Raw genomic sequence first — 20,552 nt, forward strand, 5'->3', positions numbered from 1 at the left:
ATTTCTGATGTATAGTCCTCTTAAAACCTTGTGAGTCTCCTACACAGCTTATTGAGGTTCACTTCATTATACAAATGCCACACTCATAAATCTTTTATAATAAGCTCTTCTCTTACTTGGGATTATTCAAATGTGGCCAACGGACAAATCACTTAAGACTGTTAGAGGTCCAATTGTTTAAAAGAAGAGGATCTGAGAGGGACACCCTTAGGATACTCAGAGAGCTTTTATGTGATTAAATGGTTCTTGGAGGGACTGCCTTGGATTTTTCTGAGACATCAATACCAGATTTCATAGATACAACCTGGGCTTCATCTTTAGATCATGTTTTCCTAAAAGTACCATGGAGCTGATCATTTCCTGCGAGCCATTTCTTTTGCCATCTGGAAAAGTTGGGAATGAGAAAAGAATTATTGACAAGCCCAGCAAATCCTGTCTCCATTGTATTTAATAAGACTCCCTTTGGTTTGTCTCTCTCCTCTCAGAATTTCATTATATTAAGCTAGAGGAAGGCAAGTGGCACATTCAATACTCTGGCTAGATATCTCCTAAGCTAGATTAATCAATTTATTAGGTATACTTTTACATTCCACATTTCTACAGGCTGGAGTGTTGCTAGACTTCCCATTAACTACTCAGCAATGATCCTTTTTTCTCTAGTTTCCAGTAACATTCCCATAAATTTCCTTTACATTCTTTCCAGCAGCCTACTCAAAGACCCTCAGAGTTCCACCACCAAGTCTTCAAAGTCCTTTCAATTTTTGCCTGCTGCCTTGTTCTAAAATTACTGCTACATTTTTAGGTTTCCACTATGGCAGCACCTTACTTCCGGGTACTAAAATCTGTATTAGGTGTTGTTTGGTTTCCTAAAGCTGCTGTTATGCAAAATACCAGAAATGGATTGGCTTTTAAAAAGGATGGTTAGGTTACAACCTTACAGTTGTAAAGCCATAAATGTATCCAAACTAACGCATCAACAAGAGGGTACCTTCACTGAAGGAAGGCCAGTGGCATCTGGAACACCTCTGTCAGATAGGAAGGCACATGGCTGGCATCTGCTTGTCCTTTGCTCCCAGGCTGCATTTCAAAATAGCTTTCTCCAAAATGCCTCTGTGTGGAGACACAGAAGCTTGCCTGGCTTGATACATTATACAATGGGCCCACTTCCAAGTTCCAGATGCCTGAAGGTGGGTGCCAAGCTGGGAAAAGGCCAAAGTTTTGCATGTCTGAAGGCAGACAGCAATTTAGATAAGGGCTTCTTGCTGGGTTCCTTCCATGCTCCTGTCTCCCACTCCCACTGTTTCCCAACTAGCCCCAAAGACATTGTCCCTTGAGATTAAAGAGATGTAAACAAACCTTACAGCTTTAGGAAAAATGTACACTCCCTGAAATACCTGAAAACAGTCACATAGGAAACTACTTTGTATGCTATAAAAACCTGTAGAAATGAGTAGAATAAAACTTTCTTTTGCAGGAACACAGAGTACAGAGTGGGCTCCCTTCCTTCACAATTGGTGCCCCATGTGAGGCTCACCAATCCTGACCATGATGTTTGGAAGCTGCGCAGTAAGTACAAGCGAGTTGTCTCACGGTAGGTCAGAAGTTTCAGCCACTCAACGATATGGGTCAGTCTCTCAGTGTTCCCCAGCACCAGTATGTTTTAGTTTTACAATGGCTGCTGCAGGCTAGTGAAGCTTCTGTTTCAGAAGATAATTTGTACTCTTTATTGTACGATGTTGTTCAACATAACCCTTTGTTTCCTGAGAAAGGCACATTAGACAGATGTGTGGGAGTGCACTGGACAAAATTTAAAGTGTCACTTTGAGCGAGGACAAAAGTTTCCTCTAAAACATTTACTACATAGGCTCTCATTGGTACTGCTCTGGCCCCTCTTCATATTGCTGAGACTGAGAGTTCTAAAACTGAGGTCCCTGAAAGAGAAACTGCTGCTCTCTCTGATAAATGCCTCCCAAACCCCAAGCCCTCGGTCCCCATACCACCAGCCAATAAAGGTGGTGGGGAAATGACTATAGCCTCACTCCCTCCCTTTCCTCCTTTATCACCACCATCGCTGCCTTCCCTCTCTAGAGGAGCCGCAGCAGTTTTGCAATGCTGTCTTCATAAGGCAGCATTAGCAGCAATTTTGTTTGCCCCATTATGCTTAACCAGTTGCCCAGAAATTTTTCTTAGAGTACCAGGACCAGGAAGTCCAAATGAAAGTGCCTGCCACAGACAAATGCTGAATGCATCTGAGTTAAGGTAGCTTTACAATTCAAACTTTCCCTGTGTTGAGTAAGTGTGTAATTTTTTGTTTGTTGTGTTCACTTTGCTTTCTTTTATTTCAATTAGTCTATTATGTAGTAAAGCTAATTAAGTTAATCCAAGGTTCATGCATGCAAACTCAGTAGGTTTGAGCCCCATTAACAGTAACCCCAAGTTTGTAGTTCTCCTTTTAAATTTTGTGCAGTTTGCACAGTTTGCATTTGTGTGAAAAACCAGTAACATTTAAACAGCTCCTACTCCTATGTTCTATCTTTATAATTTCTTTTGCTCTTGTTCAGCCATGGGAAACTCTCAAAATGTGCCTGTTACATTTTCCTTAAAAACTATTCTTAATAATTGGCCTAAATTTAAAAAGTGTTATTAAAATTGTTAATGAGCTATAGCTGCAGCCAGCTGGCCTTTATGTGTGGCATGGCTAGCTATAGCAAACTGTCTCAAAAAAGACAAAGAAATCTGTAAGTTAAAAGAAAAGTTGCAGCTTAAAAAATATGCAGAATTACACCTCTGCTTTAATATACCTTCCAAAGCAATTAAAAAATATAATAATAATGTAAATGTGCTAGCCTATCAGTTTTTAAAATTAAGAAGTCAAAAAGACCTAGTCAAAAGGGTCCTTACAAAAACCTAAAATTGCTGAAAGAATATCAAAAGTAACTAATACAATTTAAAAATCAGAAAAAGTGCAAATTGTCAAACCAGTGTCATAAAATAAGATCTCTACTAAGGAATCTGATAATGAGAACTTTAACTCCCTCTCTCTATAAAGAATGTTTTAAAATATTTAGCATCATTCTATCAAGTTTAATTTTGGTGGTAATGGCATGTTGTATAGAAAGTATAAAGAATGTTTTTCTAATTAAGGGGAAAAGGCAAGTAGCTTTGTCCTAAATGACTAATTGTTTAGGAATGTAAAACAAAGCCTGGAAGGATAAGAATGTGGGATAAAGCTTAGATGGATACAGAAAGTTGTAGAAGGTTTGTAGAGTGGAAAATTTATTTCTGTAGTCAAGGTTAAAAGATAAATAGAAAACGCTGTAAAAAGTTTATGAAAACAATTATTTCTGTGGTCAAAGTTAAAAAAATGGTAAAAACTAGTAATAACACTGCTTAACAATAAAACCTCACAACTTAAAGAAAAAAAAGGTGGTTTTATAAAACAAAATAGCATTAAATATTTTAACCACCACCCAAAGCAGTAATTAATATTCAATATTGTGAGTATGTGCCTAATAATTCACAAAATATAAAACATTCCTCACCATACTGCAAGCTCCTCATGTTACAGTCTCCTGCTGTTTTTGTTATGAAAAAAATTTCCTTAAATTATTAAGGTGTTATCTCTTGATAAAAGGTTGTAAAAGTGTTTTTCTGAGTAATCAGTATAAAATGCAAAGTCTCTTTTATCAAAATAACTTCTTGCACTCAATGTATGTTAAATTTGTCATGTCCTTAGTTGTTTAAAAATACTGTCTTCTCACTTTTAAAAGAGCTAAGTCTTTTCCTTAACTTTAAATAAAAAAAATATATCTACTCTTTCAAACCTAATAACTTTTAACACTTTGCTTTCTCAAAGTCAAACTGTAAAAAATATCTTTTTATTCCCAATAGTTACAAAGAATTTATTCTTTCACCTTAGAAAAATAAACTACTAAAAAATGATTAAATCCATGCAGTATGTTATAAATAGCAGAAAAAATGTTTAAACAATGTTATAAAAATTAAAAACTTCTAAACTTCTTTTAGTTACTAATGTGCATAACATCAAACAACAATATAATACTTATAATTATAATTTCAGTTATTTTTAAAAGGTTATCTATCACAAAACAGCCCAATGGAACCCTGGAGCCCACCATCCTGCTTCCCAAAGACCAACAATGCTGTAACAACTGTACAAAGAAGATACCTCCCAAAGCTGACTCCAGTGTGGATGAACCAGCCTAAGAAGACATGGCACCCATTCCTGGAACCCCCATGATATTCCTATGAATGAGTTTTATGTCACTACACCAAATTGTAATCATAATAAAAAGAGGGGAGATGTGGAGACATGGAAGCTTCCCTGGCTTGACAGATTATACAGTGGGCCCACTTTCCAAGCTCTGGATGTCTGAAGGTGGGCACCAAGCTGGAAAAAGGCCAAAGTTTTGCATGTCTGAAGGCAGACAGCAATTTAGATAAGGGCTTCTTGCTGGGCTCCTTCTGTGCTCCTGTCTCCCACTCCCACTGTTTCCCATCTAGCCCCAAAGAAATTGTCCCTTGAGATTAAAGAGATGTAAACACACCTTACTGCTTTAGAAAAAATGTACCCTCCCTGAAATACCTGAAAACAGTCACATAGGAAACTACCTTGTATGCTATAAAAACCTGTAGAAATGAGTAGAAAAAAACTTTCTTTTGCAGGAACACAGAGGATGGAGTGAGCTCCCTTCTTTCACACCTTTGGGCTTCTGTCTCTCTTAGTTTCTCTCAGCTCTCTGCTTGGTTCTGCTGGGGCATTTCTCTCTAAGAATCTGGGAATCCTCTCTTAGTTTATCTTGGGGAAACCCTGGGCTTCATCTCTTAGCTCAACATCTCCCAATATGTTTCTGTCTGCATCTCCAAGTGTCTCCAAGCATCTGGGTCTATGTCAGCTCTTATCTTCTCCTGGGGACAAACTCTGGATTACATATCTTAGTTTCTTTCCAAAATGTCTCTCAGCTTCTTTGAGGTCCTCCTCTCCATGAGCTCTCTTAAAGGACCCCAGAGATCTAATTAATACCCACCTGGAATGGGTAGGGTCACAACTCCATGGAATGGGCAGGGTCACACCTCCATGGAAATGATCTAATCAAAAGGTCTCACCTACAATTGGGGAGGGTGGTAGTCACATCTCCATGGAAACATTCAATCATAACATTCCACCCAACAAGATTGGATTAAAAGATCATTGCTCTTCTGGGATCCATAATAGTTTCAAATTGGCACATTCCACCCCCTTACCCTAGAAAGACATCTTCTTTCCAAATGCAAAAATACATTCCATTCCATCACAATATACATAAATACAAAGTCTTACCAAAATCAGTTACAGGCATGGTTTGTCCTAAGGTAAAATTCTGTCTGTGCAACTTACAAGTTGTCTTCTTCCAATAAACAAAAGAGGGACAGTCATAAGATAAACATTTCCATTGCCCTGGGGAGAAATTGAAAGGAAAACAGGATTCAAGGGACTAAGACAGTTCCTGAAACCCACAGGGCATACCTCATTAGATTTCAAAGTCTGAGAGTCATTTATCAAATGAGATTTTATACTCAGGGCTTGAGACAGCAAGAGTCCCACCCTTTGCAAAAGCCATTGTGGTGGCCCTTTTCTCTTCAAACACTGGGGTGTGTGCTCCAACATATCCATGTATTGTGGAGACCACCTTGTTCTTGGCCCCACACTCCTCAAACATCAGGGTAGTATCCAGACTCTCTGCCATTTCCAGGGCACATGTTAAACCCCTTCAGAACAGTGGGGTAGTAGCCAGGCTCTTCCCAATCCTTGAGGAATGTGCTCTACCCTGTCTGAGGCCTGGTGTGGCAGCATCCTTCTTCAACATTGAGGCAAAAGGCCTGCCCTCTAACTCTGGGTAAAACTCACCCTCCTCACATGCATGGGAGGGTCCCGTCTCTTGGCCCAAGATTTCTTCTTGTCTTCAGACCTTGGCTTCCATGGTTCTGCCTTTGAAGAAGTTTTTCCTTCAATCTGTTCCTTTAGTCCAAACTGGCAGTGGTTCTGTTTATACAGATCTCATAAAAAAAAATTTGTTGCTTGACATGCAGCATACGGGGGTCAAAAACATTAGATAATAGGACTTCCCATAAATCCTTTCTGGAGAACTCCATCTACAACCCTGGCTTATACTGAAATGGCTGTCAGTTTCCATGTTTCATTAAATCCTCATGTGGTGCACTATCCTCTAGAGTCTCACTTTCTGGAAGCCCAGGTTTTTCCAGACCATCAATTTCTGGTTTCTTTGTACCCAAGAGTTCAGTTCTCAGCTTATGTCTTCCATCTTGCATTTTATTATAAGCTGCAAAGAGAATCCAGGCTGCAGTTTCCACATTTACTTTGAAGATCTTTTGAGCTAAGTATCCAGCTTGTCACTTTCAGATTCTGCTTTCCATCTGACACCAGGGCTCAATTTTGTCAAATTCTCTGCCACTTTAAAGCAAGGATCACCTTTCTTCCAGTTGGCAATGACACATTTATCATTTCTGTTTAAGGCCTCATTGAAAGTATCTTTAGAGCCCATATTTCTACCAACAGTCTCTTCAAAGCATTCTAGGCCTTTTCCATCAAGCTCCTTACAATTCTTCCAGAATCTTTCTCTTAGCCATTTTAAAAGCCATTCCAACATGTTTGGTATTTGCAAACTCAGCAGCACCCCACTTCTGGTACCAAAATCTGTTCCAGTTTGCTAAAGCTGCTGCTATGCAAAATACCAGAAATGGATTGGCTTTTATAAAGGGGGTTTATCTATTACACCTAAACAAATCACCCCAAAATATAGTGGCTTAAAGCAACAGTAATCATTCATTTTCACTCATAGACAGTGCTGGCTCTAAGATGTCTCATGAGGTTATACTTAGATTTGTGATGGGCTATAGTTATCTGAGGGCTAAACTTGGTCTAGAGAATCCTCTTTCAAAGTAGTCATACATATGGCTGGTTCCTCTTTGTGAAGAATTCTCTGTGGGCAGCTGAAACTTCCTCAATGTGTGGTGTCTAACTTCCTCTAGAACAACCTGTCCAAAAGACCAAGTTAAAGGCTATAATGCCTTTGATGACAGCCTTGGAAGTCATACACTGTCACTTCTGCTGTATTTTATTAGTTACATATGGCCAGCCCTGATTCAGCATGAGGGTGGTCTACATTATGGCTTGTAATCAAGGAGTGAAAGATCATTGGGAGCCATCTTAGGGACTGAGTAACACAGATATTTTTCCACCTTTCACTCTTTCAGATATGTATTATTACTATCCAAATATTACCCAAAAAAGTGAGCTAAATATTGAGAGTTTTACTCAAGCACTATACTATAGTCCCTTTTCTTTAAAGAATACTCTCTATATGCCAGGCATTGAGTTAGACAATACACATCCATTATCTTGGTTAATCCTCAAAACAATGTTTCAGAGTGAATATTATTATTGGGAACATGTCAGGATACAAGATTAATGAACAAATATCAATAATGTTCCTGTACACTAGAAATGACCTAACTGAAGAGCCATTCAAGAAAAAGATTTCATTCTCAGTAGCAGCTAAAAAAATCAAATACCTAGGAATAAACTTAACCAAGGATGTAAAAGACTCTACACAGAAAATTATGCAACTTTACTAAAAGAAAGAGAAGGGAACCTAAAGTGATGGAAAAATATACCATGTTCCTGGATTGGAAGGCTAAAAGTTGTTAAGATGTCAATCCTATCCAAACTGATCTACAGGTTCAATGCAGTTCCAATCAAAATTCCAACAACCTACTTTGCAGAATTGGAAAAGCTAGTTAACAGATTTATTTGGAAGGGAAAGACACCTTGAATTGCTAAAAACATTCTAAAAGAGAAAAAACAAAGTAGATGGACTTACACTTCATGATTTTGAAGCCCACTGTAAAGTCACAATAGTCAAAACAGCATGGTTTCAGCACAAAGATAGACACATTGATCAATGGAATTGAATTGAGAATTTGAAAATAGACCCCAGATCTACAGTTTACTGACTTTTGATAAGGCCCCCAAATCCACTGAACTGGGACAGAAGTCTCTTCAACAAATGGGAATGGGAGAACTGGATATCCATATCCAAAAGAATGAAAGAGGACCCCTACCTCACAACCTGCACAAAAGTTAACTCAAAGTGGATCAAAGACCTCAATATAAGAGACAGTACCATAAAACTCCTAGAAGATAAGTAGGGAAACATCTTCAAGACCTAGTATTAGGAAGTTGCTTCTTAGACCTAACACCCAAACACAAGCAATGACAGAAAAAAAAAAATAGATAAATGGGAACTCTTCAAAATTAAAAGCTTTTGCACTTCAAAGAATTTTGTGAAAAAGGTAAAGAGGCAGTCAAATCAATGGAGAAAAATATTTGGAAACCATGTATCTGATAAGAGACTGATATATTGCATATATAAAGAAATTCTACACCTCAACAAGAAATAGTACAAACACCCCAATTATAAAATGGGCACAAGATATGAAAAGACAGTTCTCTGAAGAAGAAATACAAATGGCTAGAAAACACATGAAAAAATTGCTCATCTTCCCTAGCTATTAGGGAGATGCAAATCAAGACCACAATGAGATATCATCTCACACCAATTAGAATATCTTGCCATTAAACAAACAGGAAACTACAAATGCTAGAGAGGATTTGGAGAAATTGGAACTCTCATTTATTGCTGAGGGACTGTATAATGGTACAGCCACTCTGGAGGACAGTTTGATGTTTCCTCAGAAAACTAGATATCAAGTTACCCTATGATCCAGCAATTTCACTTCTCAGTATATACCCAGAAGATCTAAAAGCAGTGACATGAACAGATATTTGCACACCAATGTTCATAGTGGCATTGGTCACATATGCCAAGAGATGGAAATAATCCAAATGTCCTTCAACAGATAAGTGGATAAACACAATGTGGTATACACATGATGGAATACTATGCAGCAGTAAGAAGGAACAAGGTCATGAAACATATGACAACGTGGATGAACCTTGAAGATATATTGCTGAGTGAAATAATGCAGACACAAAAGAAGAGATAGTGTATGTTACCACTAATGTGAACACTGAAAAATGTAAAATAAGTGTCTTAAAAAGTAGAATATAAGGGATCTAGAGATAGTCAGAACCTAGTGAATGAGGAACAATAATCTAATATATACAGATGTTATAGTGAGTGTAATCTTAGTGGTATGGGAATGGTCAGGAGTGACCATGGTACATTAATAGGATACATCCTTTGGGATTTGCTCTATAGCTTCTCATTGAATTGTCCCTTGAAGGTCTTAACCTTTCTGAATATACCTTGTATTGCATAATAAAGAAATAAGTGAAATTGTGGAAATGTAACCCATAATTTTTGAAATTATCTATATGACCGCTTGTTGAGCTGTACATTAAGAGATGTAACCTTTCTGTATGTATGTGATATTTTACAATAATGGAAATAGCTGAAGTTGTGGAACTGTGACTCATGACATTCTCTGAGTTTTGCTAACTACTTGTGAAATCGTACATGGAATGTTATCACTGTTTATATGCATACATATATATATATATATATATATATATATATATATATATATATATACACATGTTAATGTTCACAATAAAAAAAATTGAAAAGAAGAAAAAAAAGAAGGGATAAGAGTTTCATCTTAAAGAGAGGGAGCTTGGAGAACACAACTATATTAATATACAGATAGGTGTTTGTGTACATTTGTACATGTGTATATATGTATGTGTGTATATATATGAATAAAAATAAGAAATAAAATGAATAATGAAAAATCAAGCCCTTCTATTCTCTCACTCCACACTTAGTTTCATCATGAAAAAAATTTAATTTAAAGCATGTATTCAAATTACACAATGAAATTTGAATATGTGGATTTTAACCCTGAGACCCTAGCAAATAAAATAATCTCTAAGGTCTCTTCAGTGCTTACACTGGCATTTTTCCCGTGTTACATTATCTCTTCTTTCCATGGATTGCGCTCTACACCTTTACCAGTAAATGCCATTGATTTGTTCAGTTCAGAGACTGAGAAGTCAATCTTCAAAATGCACTCTTGCATACCCTTAGAAATTCAGTCCTTTAACAAGTTTTATCAATTCTACCTCTACAATATGTGAAATTTACTCACTTCCATCTCTCCTGATACCACTTTCACTTCTCATCTACTCTTAGATCCTTAAGATTTTATTTTCCTCCCAGTTCCATTCTCCATTATTTGCAGAGTGATTCTCTCAAAATGCAAATCAGATTACTTCATTACTGGGCTCAAAATTGTCCCATTATTTTCATTTCCTAAAGAATAAAATACAAAAATTTTAACATGCTCAACATGGCACTGCCTCTTCTCAAATACCTTCTTATATCTGGCTCATAATAAGAATTCAGTAAATATTTTTAATGAATGCATTATAGATGAACATATCAATTTCTAATATACTACACAATTTACTTGTTTCTTTTTTCCTTAAAGCACATTTTTATAACTGTACTATTAATTATAATCTATATGATTTAGCTGTTTACATTATGAATTTTTTTATCCCTCTTCCACAAAAAAAAAATAAACTCCATGAGGGTGGAAAATTTGGAAAATTGGTCCCTTACATATCCCCAACATGCAAAATGGCTCCTTGACCAAATCTCCAAATTTCACTTATCAGTTAACTAATAGTAACAGTGTCTTCCTAGATAAAATGAGATTGGAAAGATTGGTGACACCCAGGGTGGGAGACACAATCTCTAAGAATGGTTTTGGAAAATTTTGGATGCCTGTCTGAGTTTGTTAAAATGAAAGGGGTGGGTTATTGACATTTAAAGCATGGGCACCAGGGATTCATATTACCTCACATGTTGTATAGTACCCAATGAAGAATTATGCCATGACCCACATGAGTTTTAACTGTCTCACCAGGTATTTGAGTAGATGAAAAATCTGTTTTTAATTATCTGAGACTACAATATGATTTCATTTTACACAAAACAAGTATTTTGCATAGTTTTGGAATACTGTATACTGTATTTCCAGAAATGAAACTACCATGGTTATTGAGATTAATTGTACCTTTTTTTTCCCCAAGAATTGTTTACTGTTTTGGAAAATTACAATACTAATGGAAAAAATTTATAGCATTTAAGTCACTAATACAACTACCCTGGGTTCATCTGTATTTGTAGCTGTACCATTCACGATGATTTTTTTTTGTATATGTATGCATATGTTTCTGTACATGAATATATATATCTATTTAATAGTTACTTTAAAATGTCAAATATGAAAAATTAGTGACTATATGTACATGCTATTTATTTGCTTAACTTTTCTTCAAAACAATTCATTACAAGTAGTGTTTTGGTTTCTTAGACTTCTCAAAGCAAATACCATGAAGTGGGTCAGGTTAAACAATGGGAATTTATTCACTCATGGTTTTGAGGCCAGGAAAATGTCCAAATCAAAGCATCATCAAAGTGATGCTTTCTCCTCACAACTGTGGCATTCTGCAGCTGGCTGCTGATAACCATTGGTCCTTAGCTTCTCTCTCTTTCTCTCTCCCTACATTTCATTCTCTTAAAAGGATTCCAGTAATAGGATTAAGACCCATCCTGATTGAGCTGATTGAGATGGGTCACACATTAACTGAAATACTTTCATCAAAAGGTCCTACTTACAATGGGTTCATACCCACAGGAATGGATTAAATTTAAGAATATATTTTTCTCTGTGGTATATAGAACTCCAAACCAACACAAATAGATATAAGCATCTGACTATTTTTGAGCACTTCTTGACCAATCATTTACATATTGAAATCCATAATTTTACTAAAAAATTGCTTTTCCTTTTGTAACTCCTTTATACCAAAGTCAGGGCATTATCTTGATTTTTTAAAGTATATTTATAGGAAGATACCTTATACTTAATACCTTATATTTAAGGGCATATGTTAAGCAGAAAAATGGCCTCCCAATATGAACATGTCCTAATTTCCAGAACCTGTGAATATGTTACCTTCTGTGACAAAAGGCACTTGGCTGCTGTGATTAAGTTAGGGATGTTGAGAGGGGAAGATTATCCTGGATTTTCCAGGTGGGCTCGATCTAATCAAAAGTTTCCTTATAAGTGAAAGAGAAAGGTGGGAGAGAGAGAGTCAGAGAAGACATGAGGTTGGAAGCAGAAGGAGGAGTAATGCAGTTGCTGGCTTTGAAGATGGAGAAAGGAGCCAGGATCCAGGGAATGCAGGTGGTCTCTAGAAACTGGGAAAGCAACTGAATGGATTCTCCCCAGAGCCTCCTGAAGGAACCAGCCCTCCTTGCACCTCAGCTTTAGCCCACTGAGACCCATTTCGGACTCCGAACTGCAGAAATGTAACATAATAAAATTTTGTTGTTTTAAGCTACCAAGTCTGTGGTAATTCATTACAACAGCAACAGGACATTAATACAGGAGTCATTACAGAATATTTTTGGAATGGGCATTGAGTCTGATAGACCTAAGAATGATTAGAGTTGTTAAATTCTAATATTGCTCAGAGTTTTATTTGTTTTTTTAATTATATTCATCAAAACACTGACTAGACAATGTTTCATTTTGAAGAATTGGCCATAGATGTTTTTATTATCTTCTACTATCAGGACTTATCTAAAATCCCACCTTTCCACTAAGCTTTCCCTAACTTCCAAACACTATTATCTCATCAAAAGCCCTACTATCAAATATGCACCTTGTAGTATTTTACATACATGTCTTTTATATATAATTAGATTACATGTTTTTAGAGAGTAAAATCTTTGTTCTGTCTTTTGTTTGTATGTTGTCTCAACCACAGCTAATATGATATCATATTCTTAACAGAGTATATACTCAAAAATGTTTGTTTTTTGCTTGATTCATCACTCCTGAATATTTTTAGTGTGGAGAACAAAATCAAAATTTCAAAATATGATTATTTTTGATTGAGGTTAATAGAAAATTATAAATAAATCTATAGTATTGAAGTCAACACAAACATTTAGCATAGCCCCTAATTTTTTTGGTATTACTAAAATGACCATGTTGCAGGGATAAAGACTGCAAACATTAAGCAGAATATATACATGCTGTAAAATATGGACTGGCATAACCCAAATACTTTGATTTAACAAAATGTTTATCAAAGTCACTCACTACTGTTATGATTTAATTAAGTTGTTTCCTTCTTCTATTAGCTGAATGTCTACTTAGTACAAGGCAACTTCATAGAAACTTTGGCCATGAGGGAAATATTCTACATCTGTGCAGTCCAAAACAGTAGATACTAGATCCATGTGACTATTAGGTACTTGAAATAATGATGTTCTTTTCAAGGAACTGAATTTTTTTAAAAAATTATTTTGATTAATTTAAGTTCAAATTGAAACAGCCACATGTGGCTAGTGGCTACTGTTTTGAGGAACTCAGCAACTTGAGTCATCTGAACTTTCCTGATTATTTTTAAACACTGGCACCTAACTAAACACAGAGAGGAATTCCAAACTATCTGTTAAGTAAAATAGCAAGCAGAAAATTGTCAAAAATAGTGAAATATTGTTTTATACATTTTCTGTTCTTTCAAAATAGGAGCCACTAAAACTTCTGAAAGCAAGCATCACAGTTACAGAAAATTGATATTTATGCTTTGTTTTTATGTGATAGCATAAAAACACATGAAATCCAAGGTAAAGATATAAAATTCTATATTTTGCCATGGAAGTCCTATCAAAATAATATCAAAACCAAAGATAAACACTTCTGTCAATTACAGAGTTTTATTATTATTGTTTGGCTTTACTTTATTGCCCCATCCCCTCCTAAATTACAATAGCTTGGTATCATCTCGTCTATGTTTGTAAAAATGATCTCTGAATCTTATATTTAAGAGTGAAATTAGAACCAAAAGACAGATGTCAGCTTCACTGAATAACCTCTTTACCCCTCCCACAAGGCAGACATTATCTGTGACCATGTCCAGCCTTCTTGGTGTCCTGTAGACTGCTTGCAGTTAGTTTGAATTTTTTTCCATTTATTGCTGCCCTGATTTTTGCACCCCAATTTATAATTCATTGTTGATTTTAATTAACTTCAAATAATACTCATAATCCAGCGGACAGAACTGAGAACTAAATAACAGCCAGGAAAACAAAGAAAAGATGGCACAGCAGAACCGTAAAAGGAATGGAATGACACACGAGGAGCACTTTAAGGAAGAGGGAATTCATGTTATGGAACAATATTTTGGTTTGCATTTTAAATCAGGAGAGCTTTTGTGATCAAAATGCACATGTAATTGTTTGGCTTCCCCAGGGAAATGCAGGCAACACTGTCTGGTGATCACAGCATGTTGTTCAGCATTTTAAAAGTAATAAAACAAGTTGGCTGAAACTTTTTTCAGCTCATTGTATGCAGAGACACAATGTTAAAATGACAATTGGGCATTCGAAATTTTATGTATGCTTTATCCTTTGAATCATTTACATTTTTTCCCTGAAATCCACCCCACAGACTTCAAACCATGTCTCTATCACTAATTATGATTTTAAGAGACTCAAAAAGGCATGTAATTTCCTCATGTTCAAAGAGATATTTGATAATAGATTTAGAATTTCAACTTAGAAAGCTATTGCCATTTACAAAAGCAGCTAAGTTTTGATATTTTAATTTTAGAAAGATTATATATAAAAACCAAATTAATGATGAGATTTTTATCTACAAGAGTCAGAAAATTCAGTTTGGGTGCATACAGCAAAGCTATTAACTTTGATCTTCTTTCCATGAACTAATAGCTAGTTACCCCCACCCTTGCAACAACCATCCATGATGACAAAATTAAAATGTTGATTTTGTGGCAGAACTTTTTGCCAATAAAGGAATGATTTTCATCTATGCAAGTTTGTATATGTTTGGTACTTATAAAAGTACCTAGTAAATAGTTAAAACTATGGCACATGCATGTTTTCACTACTACTACTACTACTACTACTACTACAGTGGAAAACAATGAAAGTTCCAATCTACATTCTCTTAATTATTAATAAAAATACCTTTTTTGTTTGTTTTTAATTAAATTCAGTTTTATTGGGACATATTCATCCACAGTGTACACTCAATTGTTCATATTACCATCATATAGCTTTTCATTCATCACCTCAATCTACTTTTGAACATTTTCCTTACACCAGAAAAAATAAGAATAAGAAATAAAAGTAAAAAAGAACACCCAAATCACCCCCCATCCCACCCTATTTTTCATTTAGTTTTTGTCCCCATTTTTCCACTTATCCATCCATACACTGGATAAAGGGAGAGCAATCCACAAGGTTTCCACAATCACACTGTCACCCATTGTAAGCTATATTGTTATACAATCATCTTCAAGAGTCAAGGCTACTGGGTTGGAGTTTGATAATTTCAGGTATTTACTTCTAGCTATTCCAATGCATTAAAACCTAAAAAGAGTTAACTATATAGTACATAAGAGTGTCCACCAGAATTACCTCTTGATTCCATTTGGAATCTCTCAGCCACTGAAACTTTATTTCATTTCATTTCTCATCCCCCTTTTGGTCCAGAAGATGTTCTCAATCCCATGATGTTGGGTCCAGATTCATCCCCGGGAGTCATATCTTGCATTGCCAGGGAGATTTACACCCCTGGGAGTCAGGTCCTACATAGTGGGGAGGGCAGTGAGTTCGCTTGCTGAGTTGGCTTAGCTAGAGCAAGAGGGCCACATCTGAGTAACAAAAAGGCAATCAGGGGAGACTCTTAGGCACAATTTTAAGCAGGTTTAGCCCCTCTTTTGCAGTAATGAGCTTCATAAGGGCAAGCCCCAAGATAGAGGGCTCGGTATACCAAACCATTAGTCTTCAGTGTTTGTGAGAATATCAGCAACAATCCAGGTGAGGAAGTCCAATGCTTGCATTTTCCCCTGGCTCCTCAGGGGGCCCTGCATATATATTTTTATTCTCTGCCCAAATTACTTTGGGATGTGTCACTATTACACTCTAACCTATACAGACCTACCATAGCTCACTTCCTGTTCAAAGTTCCATGTAATTATGGTGCTTGAACAACCTGACTGTAGGAGTTATATTGTTTAGAAAATATAGATCCTGTGCCAAATAAATATCTCTTTCCTTGGTCTCATATGGAAGTTGAAGTTTTAAAACATAGTCAGTTTCAACCTTTATCCTTTGGCCCAATTTGCCCTAGACAGATCTGCTTCATTCATACCTCTAATTAAAGTCTGGGCTCTTTTTCAGCTTTTTTGACAGTTGTTGTATGCACTAATATGGGCATTCATATCTGCCAAGCTCTAGCTTTGAGTTTCAGGTGTCACACAGATACCCAACATTCCAGAGACCAATCAGGTTATACACAAAGGGATTAGCATCTCAGAGTTTGGAGATAGCTATTACAATTCAGCAAAAGATTTCATTGCTGTAAGAACTTACAATCTAGGGACCATTGCAATAATTGCTCCCCTGATAGGCTGAGTTCTAAGATTCAATTCTGAGTTTACAAATTGTAGTTAGTCCATATTAGTGAAGCACTATAGTGTTTGCCTTTGTTTCTGGTGTACTTCACTCAAAATGCTGTCTACAGGATCCATTCACCTTGTTGCTTGTCTCACAGCTTCAATACTCCTCATAGTTGCTCAGTATTCTATTGTATGTATACACCACAGTTCACCATTCTGTTCCTCGGTCAATGTACCTTTAGGCAACCTCCACCCATTGCAAATCATGAATACTGCCTCCTTAGACACCAGTGTGCAAATGTCCATTCATGTCTCTGCTCTCAGATCTTCCAAGTACATACACAATAATGAGGTTGCAGGACCTTATGGCTCCCACATACATAGCTTCTTGTGGAACCACCACACAGACCTCCAGAAAGGCTACACCATTCTGCCTCCTCATCAACAGCAAATAGGTACATCCCTCTTTCCATGTTTTCTCCAGCACTTTTATCCCTATTTATGTATTTTCCTACATTTTTATAAAGATATATTCACATATCATACAATTATCCACAGTGTACAGTTCACAGTATTATCATACAGTTGTGCATTTATCACCACAGTCAGCACTTGAACATATTGATTACTATGAAAAAAAAGTTGTTTTTTTTTTTTTCCTTTAGTGAATAATAAAAAAGATAATAAAAAGAAAACTAAAATGTCATATAATACAATATAATAGTAAGGACAGACAACACCACCACTACCAAGAATCCCATATCCCTCCCTTATATCCCCCTCTCATACACATTTAGCTTTGGTATATTACCTTTGTTACATTTAATGGAAGCGTATTACAATGTTACTGTTGACCATAGATTCCAGTTTGCTTTGATTATGTTTTTTCCCCAATACCTCCTTTTTTCAACACTCGGCATGGTTGACATTCATTGTTCTCCCACATGTAAAAACATTTTTATATTTGTACATTTAGTAACAGTCATTGGCCACTCCAGACTTTACTAAGTTATACAGTCCCAGTCTTTATCATCTGTCTTTACCTCTGGTGTCATACATTACCATATCCCACCTCTTTCAGCTTTACTCACAGACATCTTTGTTCAGTGTACTTACAATATTGTGCTACCATCACACAGTATTATGCTATCTATTTCTGGATCCATGCAGTCAATCCTGCTGAACATTCTGTAGTCCTTCAGCATTAAATGCCCAATCTCTATCCTCTTTTTATCTCCTGATAGCCTATGTTACCTGCTTTTAGCTATCATTAATGTTAGTTCATATTATCGAGACCATACAGTATTTGTCCTTTTGTTTCTGACTAACTTCACTCAATATAATGTCCTCAAGGTTCATCCACTTATTATATGTTCCATGTCTTTGGTCTGTCTTACAGTTGCTACCATTTTGTCTTTTGGATTTTATGTCATATCTTATATAAAAATATCTGTTAAACATAATTATAAGTATTTCTCAGATGTTACTCTTTTGTCTTCCATTCTCCCTCCTTAGTAGCTATACAAGTGTATGGAAAATAGAAATATCCCAAGCATTTTACATGCATTATATAATGTGACTTTCCTTAATTCCTTCAATAATGCATGACTTATATATTATCCCCTTTTTACCAAATATGGATAATAAGTTTCATAAAATTTAGGTGAGTTAGTTGAAAGCAGATGATTTTACGGTTCCAAATGTAACAATTCCCCTACCGTTTCAGGTTACTAGTAGACATGAATCCTCAAGAGACTATCTTCAAGGATACATAAAGCTCTTCAACTTAAGGAGGTAATGGTATCCGACTGGTCCTTTCTTGTGTCTGGAAAAGAGAAGGTAAAAGTAAGTGAATTTTTTTTAATTATTTTTAAAATTTAGATGTATAATTCGCTGTGAATTTTTCAGTTTATTCAGTGATACTCTGATATATATCAATGTGCTATTTTTAGTATACAGAAATGAAAATACAGGTTCATATCCAAACATTTTACATAATATATGTGTTGCAATATAGATTTTTAGATTTTAGAAAGGAAGTACAGTATAGAAAACATAGTTTACTTAACATTCTTAGAGTCATCTGTGTAAGTTCCTCATTAAAAAAATAGTAATATTTATGTAGTGAAGGTAAATGTCATAAATACAGACAGTGCATATGCTTATAACAATTCAGTCCAGCTTTTTCTGCCAGACAGTTGATCAGACACTGACAGGAAAAAAAGAAGAAAAAAAAGACTTTTATTTTTCTTTTCAAACTTTTTGGATTTTGAATTGCAGGCAGGATGTTGAACTTATTTTTATTCACCATTATTATTGAATTGATTTTTTAAAAGAGTGTTTGCTCTCTCAATAACCACACACTCATTTTTCTCACATTCTTATACCTTGCCTATGATTTAAAGTTGCAGACCAAGGCTTTAGAATCTTCAGCTTTCTTAACAATATGAAGCTAACTGGCCTGGCCACACGAACCACAGCCCTAATGAACCAGCTAAAGAGTTGGGCAGGAAACCATTCAGCATCATGCACATGTTCTGTTACAGAGAAGAGAAGTGACAGGAGCAGTTTCACTGTTGGTTTTTTCCCAGCCCTTAATCCTGAAATGACATGTATAACATTTATGTCTTAAATTAGTATTTCTAAACTTACACATATCCCTTTGCAGTATTTGCAAACGTTCTGAACTAGTAGGACAACACAAATGAATATGTGCATATGTGCATTTTCCTGGGGAGAGTGTTCCTAGCTTTAAACACATGGTCTCTGATCCCAACAAAATGATCAAGAATGCTTATTATGAATTTTTATCTAAATAAAGAATCCAATCTCAGGAGTATGTTAATTCACCCTCCTAATTATATTCATCAGGTCAAAAATATGGGAAGAGGAGAATGCTCTCCAAATCCAACAATTTCCCAAGGTTTCCTATGTTCTTTCCCATATCCTGGCATAATCTGAGGCCATGCTGTTGGGAGAGGACCGGTGAACAGAAGGGTAGGGTGTGTATGCAGCACAACCAACTCCGGCCCCCATGCCTGATGCTGTTCCCAGTGGTGGTCATTGTTCATTTGGTAAAATAACTTGCTTCTGCAGTCTCCATGGAGTCATGCCAGGCTTTGCATAAGGCACTCTTTTATGCCCATCTGCTGTCCTTTCCACAGAGAAGGAAAATTAGGCTCACCATGTTAACAATCTTCATAACATATATCTAGATCTCATATATGTGAATAGTAGAATAAAAAATTCTTTTCCAGGTTTTGTTTTCCTAGTTTTCTTCAGGTATTTCAAAGATTCCTACTTAAATATAATCTAGTAAACATTAGTGTCTCATCTTCTGCCAACTGAAATTCAGAGGATTGTAATAGGAACTGAAGATCCAAGTGCTCAGGGTGTCTCGGGCACCCCACTGAGAAGATGCAAGCAGAGAGTGTTTTTGAAGTCACTGTGAGCTTCATGCTCTGATCAGTACCATGGGAGGTGCTAAATGAGATGAGAATGGGTCCAAGGATGCTTTTAAAAGGTGTGATTATGATTCAGAGAAGAAAGCTTTGGACTTTTATCTCTAAAGTAAAGCTAAACAATTAAACAGAATGTAGGCTAAAAAAACAATAAGAATGCACAAAGCACAAGCAGGGCATATCTGATCCATATGAGATCAGGAAAGGAAACATTGCATCATTCAATATAAATTCGAAATGCCTCTCAAACCCAAATATTTTTCAAAGCTCAAGGACCATGTCAGCCCATATGTTTTGTAGTAAACCAAGTTCAATCACTGACAACTCAAGAAATAATAATAAAAAATTTGCCCTCAGGGAAGATATTACAAATATTTATTTGTATTTTTTTCTTGAGAACATAAATCCCATATTATACTGTTATTTTTTTTTATCCTAAACCACCAATGAAGAGAATATGATTAGAAAGAGTTCATATCCTTGAGAATTTTTTAAACTTTTAAAGAATCAAGGTATCTAAATATTTCTTTCTGCCCAGA

Source organism: Choloepus didactylus, chromosome 3 (assembly GCF_015220235.1).
Source record: "Choloepus didactylus isolate mChoDid1 chromosome 3, mChoDid1.pri, whole genome shotgun sequence".
Lineage (NCBI taxonomy): Eukaryota > Metazoa > Chordata > Mammalia > Pilosa > Megalonychidae > Choloepus > Choloepus didactylus.